The sequence below is a fragment of the Sabethes cyaneus genome, chromosome 3 (assembly GCF_943734655.1).
Source record: "Sabethes cyaneus chromosome 3, idSabCyanKW18_F2, whole genome shotgun sequence".
Lineage (NCBI taxonomy): Eukaryota > Metazoa > Arthropoda > Insecta > Diptera > Culicidae > Sabethes > Sabethes cyaneus.
Genome location: NC_071355.1, coordinates 153,697,562 through 153,711,394, shown reverse-complemented (window position 1 = coordinate 153,711,394; position 13,833 = coordinate 153,697,562). Strand labels below are relative to the sequence as shown.

Sequence of the window (13,833 nt, the reverse complement as noted above, 5' to 3'; positions counted from 1 at the left end):
TTGCGCCGTAGAATAATTTTTTCGCACTTTTCTGCTCAAGTCACTAACCGCCGTTTTCTTTTCTCACTAGGTATTACTACCGCTACAAGGCAGCGGCAATTATTTGCTCCAATTTTCCTACTAGTTTAATTCCACAGTTTGCATTTACACTCAATTAAGTACGAGCAAAGCTAGCAAAACCTACTTGCCAGCTCCCTAGCCCATAACGATCATTAACGCATAGCCGGATGGCTGTATCGTTTTGTGTTGTAGGCGCGAGTAGCACTTTTCCCGGAACACTGCACTGCTACTTATGCCGAGAAGAACATTACCACTCATATTTTCACCGGCTCGAAGGCTGGAAATTCCGAACACTACCGTGACTTAGCCGTCGGACACTAGCCGGTGTGGATCATTTCTGCTACTCCTGCTGCTGCTGCTGTTGCTAGTGGTGGTAGACGGACTTAGCAGAACCCATCGTACGTCTTCTTCGTATTTCACCGTCGATTTCACCTCACACCACATTCTTTTCGCCAGCGAGCCACTTTGACGAAGGATTTTTATCCTTCACTCTACTCTATCCGTTTCCTTTCAAACAACTGGGCTTCCTGCGAGCAAATAAATTCACTGAAATAGATTCTTTACGCCAGGCTGTTTCACACAATTTATTATTATTGGATTTCATAATTTTCGATTCATTAATTTTCTTCTCTTCATTATAGTATTGGATTCACTTTTGCTTTTTTGGTTTGCTGGCTGCTTGATTCCAGCTCAGGTGTAGCCAGTAGTGCGACGGCTGCATTGAATTATGTATGTATTTCACTTTGCGTTATCCTTTGCACGTGGCATGAAAAAGTTTCGATCGTTCGCTTGCCAAAGTTACCCCCCACCTAAAACGTTTTGGGTAATGAAATACTTTACGTTATGCTCAGTCAAGCGGGTTTTATTAAAGCTTTTTTTTCTGCTACACCGACAGATGATAACATCTTTTTATTGGAAAAGTAAGTTCGGTAGTTTCGTTTCTAGCAGGGAATTTCCATAACCGTCTCCAACTAGTCGCAGTCGTCCGCGTTTCGGACGTCAAAAGTGTACCCCCCGTGGGTTTTTTTTACTGCTGGCAGTATTTATTTTTAAGGATTACAGCTCTGCTGTCGCTGTGATACCACCGGTGGCCCTGATTCGAACGTCGAACAGTTTCAAACTTTCGAAATAGTCGAGCGAAAAGTTTGTTAATAAATTAAACTATATAGTTTTTATGCAGAATTGTTTTCTATGGATCGCCCATCGGCCAGGGATATATTATTAGTACTTATTTTATTTCTATTAGTTTGCTTTACATTCGAAAATTAGAAATTTCGAAAAGGTTGCAACAGAATAGGCCCATTTTCCCTTTTTACCTTTGTTATACAATATAACAAAGGTTTAGGAATTGGTCGAAAAACACGAAGTCGATCTGAGACCCGGAGGGCCGTGTCACATATACCAATCGATCAGGTTCGACGAATGAGCAATGTCTGTGTGTGTGTGTGTGTGTGTGTGTGTGTGTGTGTGTGTGTGTGTGTGTGTGTATGTGTATGTGTATGTGTGTATGTGTGTGCGCTTCAATTTTGAATTGCCTATTTCTCGGAGATGGCTGAACCTTTACCTTGTATATGTTTTTACCTTGTATATCACTATTAAAAGGTTTCGTGGTCTGACATTTAGTTTAACAGTTATAAGCAAAAATGTGAAAATTACGTGACACGGTTTTCTCCGGAACCACATAACCGATTTCATCGATCTTAGTACCAAATAATAGCTCTTACTATTGCTAAACTTCACGCCAATTTTTATTGAAAACAAACAAGTGTTTTAAAAGTTATGCTTAAAAAACCAGTTTTGACAAGGTTCAAATGATCGCCTGTTTCTCAGAGATGGCCAAACCGATTTACGTGCTATTAGTTTCATTTGGCAGGTAATATAGCCGGATAAATCACTATTGAATGGTTTTTTGATTGGATGGTTAATTTGAAAGTTATGAGTAATTCAATACACCACACCAAAATTAACAATAATTTATAATGATTTTAACCAAGAAAAATAACCTAATTTCAATTATTTTAATATCAAACGAGAGGTTTTTACACTACGAATATATATGCAAAATTTCATAAGAATTGATTTTACCGGTCAAAAGATATTAACCCTCGAACACTCGCGCCAACTTTTATAACACAGTTACTCGTGCGCACAATAGCCCAAAACCAAAGAAAACGTGCGCGCTAGAGTTTTGACTGGGAAAACTTGGTTTTAAGTTTAGAGTTTCTTGAAATTGAAAACTCTATCGTCTGGTAGAATTTGATTTTTGATTAATCCCCCTAAAAGTGAAATAAAAAAATTATTTTCCTTCAGTTTCAATATAACACATTGATGTGTTCTGCAATGTTTTAGAGCATATTATTACAAGAAATTTTGCTGAAGACAGTAACCTTCTATCTCTTCAACGAAGAGATCTTATTTATTGTATATGAATTTGAAAAATCAGTTTTTCTATTTTAGCTCTTTTTGTAATTGTTGTATGACTTTTTCATGTATTACAAAGTTGTATAAATAATAAAAATACACAACTTTGCTGAACATAGTATACCTCTATGTTTCCTTGTTTACGAACTGTAGAATTTTGATTATAAAAAATACCCTAATTTTGACCCCGAATCACTCGACTACCAACAGACGGATACATTTTAAACATTTTACATTTGCTGGTAGTTTTACTGCACACAGACACCATTTTTCCATATGAAGAAACGAAAGAAAATTCCAGTTGGGGCCAACTGCGGTACACCTCACATGCTACTTGCTTCGTTTCTGTGATGTCGGTTTATGCTAATCTATTTTCCTAACAATTTAAAGTAATAATGCATTGAATAATTCTGACATTTTGCTCATAACAAATTTATTGAAGAATATACGTTAGTATATACGTAATATACGATTTGTAACTATATAACAATATGGCATTCAAAAACATACATATGGTGTACAAAATACAACAACGTGAGTAACCGAAGGTTCATAAAAATTGATGAAATTTATTCAAGAAAACTTTATTGTTGTAAATCAAATAGAATGGCGTTACAGGAAATTATGCATAGTTCAAAAACCTATTAACTAGACCTTTACTACGCAATGTATATGTTAAAGAATAATATTTCATCTTACAACTTACTTTTACTTGCACTTACCCTCATTAGTAACAACTTACTCAGCAATTTCATGAGAAAAGAAACTATCAAAATTTATAAGTGTTTCTATTTGTTTCAAATTTTTTAAACTTATTGAATTAACAAAAATTTTATGTAAACCAAACGTGTCGATTTCAATCTCAAATCGCAAGTAAGACGGTATAACAAAGGTTCCTTTCACCACTAGGTGGATTAAATCAGGTTTTTCTGATACCTTTTTGATCGGTTCTACTTTATATTTTTTAGTTTTTATTTTTCCAGCGTTTGGACTCTATATTGTTAGTCTTTTTCAGGTATTTAATCTCCGAGGAAAAATCAACATATGGAGTCGAAACGTTGGAAAGATTACAAAATCTGTACTAATTTTAATAGACTGACGACCAATATACATCAATACATCCAATTTTACAGTCGACAAAACAGATTCAGAACAGACTAAAGAAATCTCGAAATCTAAAACTAAAGCTTAGTTTAGCTTAGGTAGACTGCCCACAGCTGCACATGGTTGCACTTCGTAATTGGCCTAACCAGTAAAATTGCTCAAAGAACCAATTGAATGGTGCTTGGGAGTTGCATGACATTCTCATTGAGAAATCTCAAAAGCTAAATCTACAAGTGGAAAAGTGGTCAGGTTTTAAACGGTCAAAACTCCTTCATTTGTTGATGGATTAACAAGGAACAGTTCGAAATAGATGCTTTTGAAGCCTAAAAGTCCTAGCCGAAATGCGTACCTGTTAGATTAATAAAATAATCGGTAGAATTTGAACGAAAAAAAAAAACAGAATCATCTTTTTTTATTTATTTTCAGATTCTACTAAGACGCTCAACGAAGAAACTGTAGTCAAGATTCACGTATCAATCGACCAGTGTTCTCAATGCCGCCTATAAAGTGCTGTCCTAAATCATTTTCCGCCGACTATCACCAATTGCGAACAGATTTGTGGGAACTTATCAAGCCGGCTTCGTCGAAGGTTGGTCTACAACGGATCAAATATTTACACTGCGGCAAATCCTCCAAAAGGGCCGTGAATACAGAGTTCCCACGTATCATTTGTTCTTTGACTTCAAAGCCGCATATGATACCATCGACCGGAAAGAGCTATGGAAAACCATGGACGAGAACAGCTTCCCCAGGAAGCTCATCAAACTGATTAAATCTACGATGGATGGTACACAGTGCTGTGTTCGGATCTCGGGTGGATTGACAAGATCATTCGAATCACACAGAGGGTTTCGTCAAGGTGATGGTCTTTCATACCTGCTGTTCAACATAGCGCTACAAGGTGTTATGAACCGAGCGGATATCAACACACGGGGCACGATATTCACCAAATCTAGTCAATTCGTCTGCTTTGCCGATGACATGGATATTATCGGCAGAATATCTGTGGTGGTGGCTGAACAGTACACCAGACTAAAGCGCGAAGCAGAAAAGATTGGTTTGAAGGTAAATACGTCTAAAACAAAGTACATGTTGGCCATTGGAACCGAGGCCGACCGACGCCGCTTGGGCAGTAGTATATTGATCGACGGCGATGAGCTTGAGGAAGTCGACGAATTTGTCTACCTTGGCTCACTGGTAACGGCGGACAATGATACCAGCTGTGAGATTTGGAGGCGTATTATCAGCGGAAGTCGTGCTTACTATGGGTTTCACAAGCAATTGCGGTCGAGCAGACTAAGTTAACGCTACAAGACGCTTATTAGACCGGGTGTTCTCTATGGGCATGAACCATGGCCAATACTCGAGGAGGACCTGAGCGCTCGGAGTTTTCGAACGACGAGTGCTAAGAACGATCTTCGGCGGCGTACAGGAGAATGGAGTATGGAGGCGGAAGATGAACCATAAACTCACAAAGCTCTATGGCGAACCCAGTATCCAGAAGGTGGCTAAAGCTGGGCGGATATAATGGGCACAATGCCGGACAACTACCCTGCAAAGATGGTGTTCGCCTCAAATCCGGTAGGAATAAGACGACCAGTAGCACAGCGAGCAAGATGGTTAGACCAGGTGGAGCGAGATCTGGCGGAGAGTACTCGGTGTCCGAGGAACAGGAGAGCGGTAGCCCTCAACCGAGTTACATGGAGAAATTTTGTTCAACAGGCTTTGTCTTAGGATGTCTTAGGAGGAGTAAGTAAGTAAGTAAGTAAGAGCCAATCGACCAGAAATTTGTCTGTGAATTGGTTCGCACGAAAGAAAAGAGCGGATTTTAATCAATCAATCGCGCTTCAAATCTGACTAAAAGTAAATCTCGACGCCTTTCGTGTGTCACCGGCACGCCTCTTGTGTTAGGAATCAGAACCATTTGACACAACTTTACATCAGAATAATGAAATAATTTTTAAGCAAGCGTCTTAGTAGAACTCCCGAAAAATGAGTACAAATCGGAGATGAATTCCTTTTCTGTTCTACTAAGAGATAGTAGAACTAAAAGTAATTCATCCCCGATTTATTCTCGGTTCGGTTATTTGTTTACATGTTATAAAGTTTTGTCAAAATATCCCACCACGTTGCGAAGCAGTGCAGAGTGGAACTTGACGGACGTAAAAAAAATCTTGCACAAACACTTGGAAAATTCAGGGTGGTCTGAATCAAAGTTGTCTATTAAAGTGCTAAAAATACCAAAATCAACAGCGTGTAATGTTTTGAAGGGTTATAAGGAAACAATTGCAGGGTTCAACAGCGGCGAAGAACTTTCATGAAAACCGGAACTAGGGACCGAGAGCAGAGGAGGAACATATTAAGGTGCGTTAAGTCCAATCTCCATCCGGGGTATGGCTAGAAGGTATGATGCCGAACCACGCGGAATATCCTCACTAGAGAAGCCTAGAGGTCAGACAGTGCCAGTAAACATTCGAATCGGCACTTAAAACCTTTCATCACCTCCTCAACAATAACATCATACATACATAGAAGAATACTGGAAGAAACGTATTTTACCATTCATTCGTAAACATAAAGGTTTACCTCTACCTCTGGCCCCTCATCACCTTTCCTTCATGCTGAGTTCTACATTATCCCCAAGACGCTTCTTATGGTTAGTATACTGGTATGAGGACCTAATCAGGTAATGGTTTTGAATCTCAGGAGGACTCACCAGTGCTAACTATAACGAGGCGAAACAGGTTTGGTATAGTAGGACATGCATCGAAGCATGGGTAAAACCCTCAACACATAAGCACGCATAAAAAAATATAAGCTTATCGTTTACTCAATAACGATAAAGCACAGAAATGCAGTGCATAATACAGCATACACCCGGGCAACATTACAATAGATCAATAATGTTGTGGTCAAAGTGATAAGCCCATACAAAAAAAAAACAAGGAAGTCTATTGCCAGGGCAAGCTATAAGAGTGGTACTTGCTTGAGGTGCGAATGAAGCCTCTTGTTCAAGGGCAAATTATAGCTTGTTCCGCTTCCTGGTTCTAGGAACGAAACTGGTAATGCACAAGTAGTAAGGAACACATACATACACACATTCACTCTGTGCTAAACTCTGCTTTACCGACCATGAAGGTTTTAGCCGCTGGTTATAAGAATGATACTTGCTCGAGGTGTAAATAAAGCCTCTTGTCCAAGGACAAATTATAACTGGTCTCCGCACTTCCTGGCTCTAGAGCTAGATTGGTAGAAAAATAATAAGAAGCGTAGAAGGAAAAAAAGGGGTGAAAACACACCGACACTTTAAGCACGGATAATAAGCAGTTCGCCCACTCTATAGCGATACTGCAATAACAACGAAGTGCGGAACAACACCTGGATAAGATCACAATAGATCAAAATGCTGGTCGTAGTGATAATATCCACATAAAAAAGTCTATTTCGTCGATTTCGTGCCGAAAGAACTAAACACTCCAAATTGTCCGGAGTTTCGACCCATTGAAAAACTTTGAGCAATTGTCAAACAACGATTTCGACGAAGCGGGGGGACAGCCAACATGCGCTTAAAGTGGAAGAGACATGCCAGTTTAGTCACATCTTCAACTATGTAGGGTATGATGAGTTCTATTAGGAAAAAAATCGAGATTTTATCAGAACCACCGAAAAGCATAAATTAAATTTACCGTACATTTTCTCTACGATTGCTCAACTTCCCAAACACAGACGACACATCCATAGAGTAGGGCGGGGCATAACTGCGATGTTTGAAGTTGTCATCAATTTTCTTGAGATATAAAGAAGGACAACAACATAATATATTTTATAGTGATGCAGTAACTCAATGTCTTCACATTCAACTATAAATCATCTGCGGTAATAGTGTTTTGCAAAATAAATTCTTCTTTCTTTTGATCAAGTGCAGATTCGCACTTTTACCCCACTAGCGGGGCAAAAGTGCGAATACCGCGGGGCAAAAGTTCGAAGCTAGAATCCTTGAAATTAACCCAGCAGTAGCTAACAAAACCATATTATATTCAAGCTTCGTTATGTTTTGGTAAGGAATATTCTCAATTTGCACCTTTTATATTTTGCGCTGGTGTATTGCAGCCTCCGTTAGATCGAAACTTTTCCAAACGTTTGTTTTTTGTTTCATCAGCGGAAACTCATTATTTTTCTTCGGCCAACATCTGTAGAACACACAGTTTTCTGCAGATCTTTCATTTCTAGTATCTGTGATATAGTTCCTAAAGCTGTATATAATTAGCTATACATTTTTGCCTGCTCCATGAATCGCACTTTTGCCCCGTCCGTGAATCAAACTTTTACCCCGCTAGGCGCGTGACGGGGCTAGATTAAATTACGGAAAAGCGAAATATATTTTGTAAAGTATTTTCGCCGTATTTTCAAAACAGATATGTGAGTGATGTAAAACGCAGCTGCAAATTTTCAACAAGTAATATCCTCCTGTTGATATCGTATTTGCCGTATAACGAAAATTTACATCAAAATCGCCCTAGAATAACATTTGCACATAACTCAGCAAATATGCTTCGTAAGCAACCAAAGTTTACGTTAGATTGAAGCTGTCATAGTAGACACCCATCCATGTCAATGTAGAAAATTTACTCGGAATCTGCACCGATAAATCATTGAATCGCACTTTTACCCGCATCGCACTTTTACCCCTCCTTACTCTATACAAATTGCGCGGGCGCCCAGATGCGCAGTGCGGCACGTCAGAACGTGGAACGACACAAACAGAAGAAGATGCAGCAAAACCAAATCTTTCAGGAGAAAACCTGGAAGAGTAGGAATATACAGAGTTGGAAAGGGTGCATCGTTCTTAGGAAACGCGAAAGTTTTACCAGAAACTGAACGGATCCCGCAAAGCCTTTGTGCTGCGAGCCAAAAATGTGTAGGAATAAGAATGGCAGTATTCTGTCAGACGATTGTGAGCTGACCGATAGCCAGCTCCAACGATAGGTGAAGTTAAGGAGGCCATCAAGCAGCTAAAAACTATAAATCAGCTGGAAAAGATGGCATCGGAGGTCGTCAAAGTTCGGTCTACAACGGATCAAATATTGATACTGCGGCAGATCCTCCAAAAGGTCTGTGAATACAGAGTTCCCACGCACCATTTGTTCGTTGACTTCAAAGCCGCATATGATACCATCGACCAATCTACTATGGATGGTACACACTTACACAGTGCTGTGTTCAGAACTCGGGTGGATTGTAAAGTTCATTCGAATCACACAGAGAGCTTCGTCAAGGTGCTGTTCATCATAGCGCTACAAGGTGTTATGAAAGAAAGCGGATATCAACACGCGCGGGGCACGATCGTCAACAAATCTAGTTAATTCGTCTGCTTTGCCGATGACATGGATATTATCGGTGGAACAACTGTGGCGGTGGCTGAACAGTACACCAGACTAAAGCGCGAAGCAGAAACGATTGGGCGAGTGCTCAGAGTTTTCGAAAGACAAGTGATAAGGACGATCTTCGACGGCGTACAGGAGAACGGAGTATGAAGACGGAGGATGAATCATCAACTCGAACAGCTTTCTGGCGAATCCAGTATCCAAAAGGTGGCTAAAGCTGGACGGATACGATGGGCAGGGCATGTTGAAAGAATGCCGGACAACTACCCTGCAAAGATGGTATTCGCCTCAAATCCGGTAGGGACAAGACGATCAGGAGTGCAGCGAGCAAGATGGTTAGACCAGGTGGTGCGAGTTCAGCGGAGAATACTCGGTGTCCGAGGAATTGGAGAGCGATAGCCCACAATCGAGTTAACTGGAGAAACCTTGTTCAACATGCTTTGTCTTAGCACGGCAAGCCACTTAATTTCAAGTTCATTTGCAAGAATTTAGAAGTTTAAACAGGAATGGGAGGCGCGCAGAAACGGACACGCTTACGGTGTATGTATTTGAGTATGTTTCGTTGTTGAACTTTCCCCGAACCATACCATTAATTATTGAAATGATCCGCAACAATATCTTGATATATTCAATCACACGATACCATAATTACGTACATAAACGATTTTTTTTGTTTCGCAATAATTGCTATTAACAAAAATAGTAAAATATATCGACAGGCTCCCCGATTTCATTCAATTGGCATGTCACCTATAACATTTTCATTTTCATGAACGTTTCAGCCGGCTACCGCTCAATCAGAGGTTTATTTTTGGCAAAAAAAATTATGTCAGCCCGCGGCAATCAACCACTGAAATGGAATCGTACAGGTCCTGCTAATGAAGCCAATATAAAGTCGGACGGTAATCACAATTAACAAACCGCTACCAGCATGGTAACAGTCGAAATAAATTTAAATCAGTGTCTTCCGGTGTTCAACCTTGATAGCGCGGCCCGCTTCCTGGCTAGAAACATGTACGACCAATCTCTGATTCGTATCGTTTGGCTGTACCGCAAATGAGGCACAACGGAAGTAAATAGCTGATTATCCGCACAGTCACCACATCGCCGGTGGGAAACAAAACTACAGTCTAAAGCGAGGAAGATGGAGGGAGGAAGGATTGTCAAAAGCTCCTTTATTGTTCGGAAATGCTCCCCACCAGGCGCAAATCCTTCCGAACAGCAGGAGTCATCGACGGTCGGCGTTTACAAGTAGGTACACCTAGGCGCTGGCGACCGTCTTCCATATTCCACCGTAAAGCAAATAATTTATTTTCCTCGTGGAACCTAACCCTCCTGCCGTACTGTACTACACGTTGAAGCTACATGCATGCAAAGATATCATTTTGAGTTTTATCGTTTCACCTGTCTCGAGCAACCACAAACTTCTCAAGTCTATCCTTGCTATGAACTCCGACAGTCTTCTTTTCAGCGTAGGTATAGAGCATCAAAGAACGAAGCTTATGTGGGACCCCGGAGGTTGAATGTCCCGTCCAATTCCAGCTTAATGGGAGAGAGTAAATTGCATTATAAATTAGGCACCGATGCTTCAATAAAATTCTTGGCTGTTCGAGGATTTTCGTGTGCGTTCTTCCTAGCCACCGAGCGAGCAGCCGCTGCTGGACTTGATTTTTAGCGAAGGATTTTATGAGCGCACTTGAGTTTAGAAAATCGAGTTTGCTTTGCAAGAAATCTTAACTTGTCGGGTTAATAACATTAGTTTATAAAAGATATCAATCATGGCGTCCGTTTGTGAAACGTATTTGCCTGTAATGAATAAGTAATAGCTTGCTCGACATATGTTTTCCACTTTAGATGTGATGTGATCTTGTGGAACGTTTCTTTTTTTTTGATAATTTTTATTTATTTGACCATTTCAACGGTAAATAAGATTTGTGTTTGTTGGTTTATAAACTTAAACAAAGTTTTTCAATACTGAGCAAAGATCGATTACTAAGGAAGGAAGTGTCTAGCATTGAGGCACATTTTACTTACTCCAAAATCCTATGTTCACAGTTTGAGCTGTAAATGTTCAAAGCCATCATTTCCCGCCAGTTGTAAGAGTGATCACTCTTCAACTCACCTCGAAATAAAAACCATCGCCTGCACCTAATCATTCTAGATTTTCTCACTACGTTCTATACTGTCTTTCACCAACGTGATATGCACGAAACTGTATTCTTGCAATAAGAAGTGTAAAAAAAAAGCTTTAGTCACTGTGCTCGGTCGACCGATGAGCATTGCTATGAAAGCGAAAAAGCAACACCATAAAAAGAGATATTCTGAAAACAGCGAGACCGGGGGTTTTGAGAAAACCGTTTTGGCACAATGCCCATATCAAGCCCCAGCAGCAGCAGCAGCAACACAGCAGCCATGGTTACTGCGGTGCAGGATTGGAAACAGCTGGTTGCCGCGGTGGTCACCGCACCACAGCATCCGCGGCTGACTGGCTGCTGCCGTTGAGAGTAAAATATAGACAAGAAGGATGCTAGTTGCTGCACGGGTGGTAATCCTTGAAAAATTTGCTCATTTTTCTTGTGGGTATGTCAAAGCCGAAGTCTGAATCTGTTGAAAAACAACCCCGTGTCGGGATTATCAACGGGTGGATTCTTCCCCTTCGCGTTCATCGCCTGGGCGGAGCGGAACAAGCAGCAAAAGAAGAGCTTCCGGTAACATCCACGGAAGGATAACGTAGTGAGCAAACTGCACACAAAAAGCTTGAGATGAAAAATTGCTTTTCTTTTCGGAACATTGTGCCGGTTGACCGGAGCGGATTGTGCCAATCAGTCGTAAAATTGGAACGAAACTGATGGTCGGTTCGCTTATGTATTGTCACACATCGGTGGACGGGAGTGGTGCCATGTAAAGGTGATTCGACCCGACTAAAGCGGGTGGGGTGAAAAGTTCGTCGTCAGGCGGGCAAAGGTTGAGCTTTGATGACATAGAAAATAAACGAAAATGACTTTGCATCAAAATGCATCAACTGCAATTTCGTCGGGTAAGCACCAGTTTACCGAGTTTACTGTAAAGTTATGTACACTTTTAGGGGAACTTTCAAATTATTAGATGGGACTGGATAGCAGTCTAGGTTCGTGGTATGACCTTTGAACATTTCGTGAGCTGAAGACGAGATAGTAAATAACAAATTTTGCTTCGAATTGGTAATACCTATTACCAATTGTCTAAATTAAAAAAACAACCAATCATATTTGCTTAAGCACATCTTTGCTTTTCAGGTTTGTGACGACATTTTTGTACACAGCGATTTTGTTCAACTCCGTTTCAGAAAAAAGTAGCAGAGTTTTCCCGTCCCGATAGGTCAAGAATCATCTGATACTCGTGAACCTGAACCAATTTGATGTCTTGAAAGTAAACGTGTGCAGCCTTCCTCTCCATACGATCATTTGTATCGATTGTACTATTAGAATTTATGTGCACCTGAAGTGTTAACTGAAAACGTGAGTGACGGGATATAACAATTCGGATGTTTTGATGCAGTTTCGGTGACGTCAGGCTGCTTCAGACGCGCAAAATTTAACTGAGGATAACGTCGGTAACGAATTTTACGCTCACAACGGAGACTTTTGGGTGCATTTTACTCGTTCTTGGAAAAGGCTAAGTTAACAAGTTTTAGGTCCGTTTCGTTGGTCAACTGGTGCACGCTGAACCCTCTAATCACCGACTTGTATTGTTCGTCGGGGCCGACTAGGACAATGAAATACCCGACCTTAATGTTATGCTTTGGGCATTGGTCATATTCACGCTCCAACTGTGCGTACACTGAGAATATAATTTCGTATGTTTTTTGAAAAAACATTCGTAAAACTATATTCGTAGCTGATACAAATATTTTCATACCATTTAAAAGCTTTCGTAGGCTTATTGCCTACCGCAAATGTTGTTATTACGAATGGTTCGTATTTTCTACGAGAGCACATTCGTAGCTGTCTTGCATCAAGACCCTTTTGATGCACGGTTGTTGTCTGGCATCGTTATCGACGAAAACGGTATGCGATGATTGTATGAAGAGAAAATATAAGGTACCCCGGGGCAAGTGGTAATACGGGGTAAGTGGGAACGGAGCTCATAACTCTCTTCAACCTCATTTTTCCAACCGAACCTTTCTAGAAATGAAAGATACAAACAACTCAAATGCATGTATTAAAATTATAGATTATTGATAACAGGCATTCCAAACATCAAAATTAAACTTTAAATTTGAGCGTTATTTTCAATTAGCGTTGTAAGTTTGACGCAACTTTCTATAAATGATATTTTGGCCACAGGCTTTACGTAAAAATACATGTTTTTCTAACAGTAGGTAAACATAATGAGTGTATTAACAAATTACGCCCGAAAACTAGTTGTCTAATTTAATAAACGGCATTAAAAAAATGGGTCGAAATAAGGTCGGCACTTCAAAGCACCCGGGGCAAGTGGGACCTATTAAAAATAAAGTGTTGCAGCACAAAACTTCCTGTCTTAATACATTTTTTAGATGAACTACCGAACATTTTCAGTTCAATTACATAAAATTTGTACCAGTAAAGCTTTAAAATAAAACCGAAAGGACTAAACCAAGGAGCCCCAAAAAAGAAGCCCATTAGCACAGCTTATGAGGGAACAAACAGTTTGGTCAGGTTTTGGTTACACCTGAACGATGTTAATTGAATTTGGAAAGGCAAATTTGATATAATTAAGCAAATCTGCAACTGGAATTGAAACAATAAAGTGTTGTGGTTATTATAGCGTAACTATCTCTTATGAGTAGCTCTACCGAATTGGGCATGGTAGAACAAACAGATCATAATCGTATTTTCGAGCT

At 40.1% G+C, this 13,833-nt stretch overlaps 1 protein-coding gene across 1 annotated transcript in view; it reads right to left on the bottom strand.

The window, feature by feature from the left end:
* The window catches only part of LOC128744064 (tyrosine-protein phosphatase Lar), a 366,801-nt gene that overhangs the window by 258,418 nt on the left and 94,550 nt on the right, over positions 1–13,833 (bottom strand). The window lies entirely within an intron of this gene.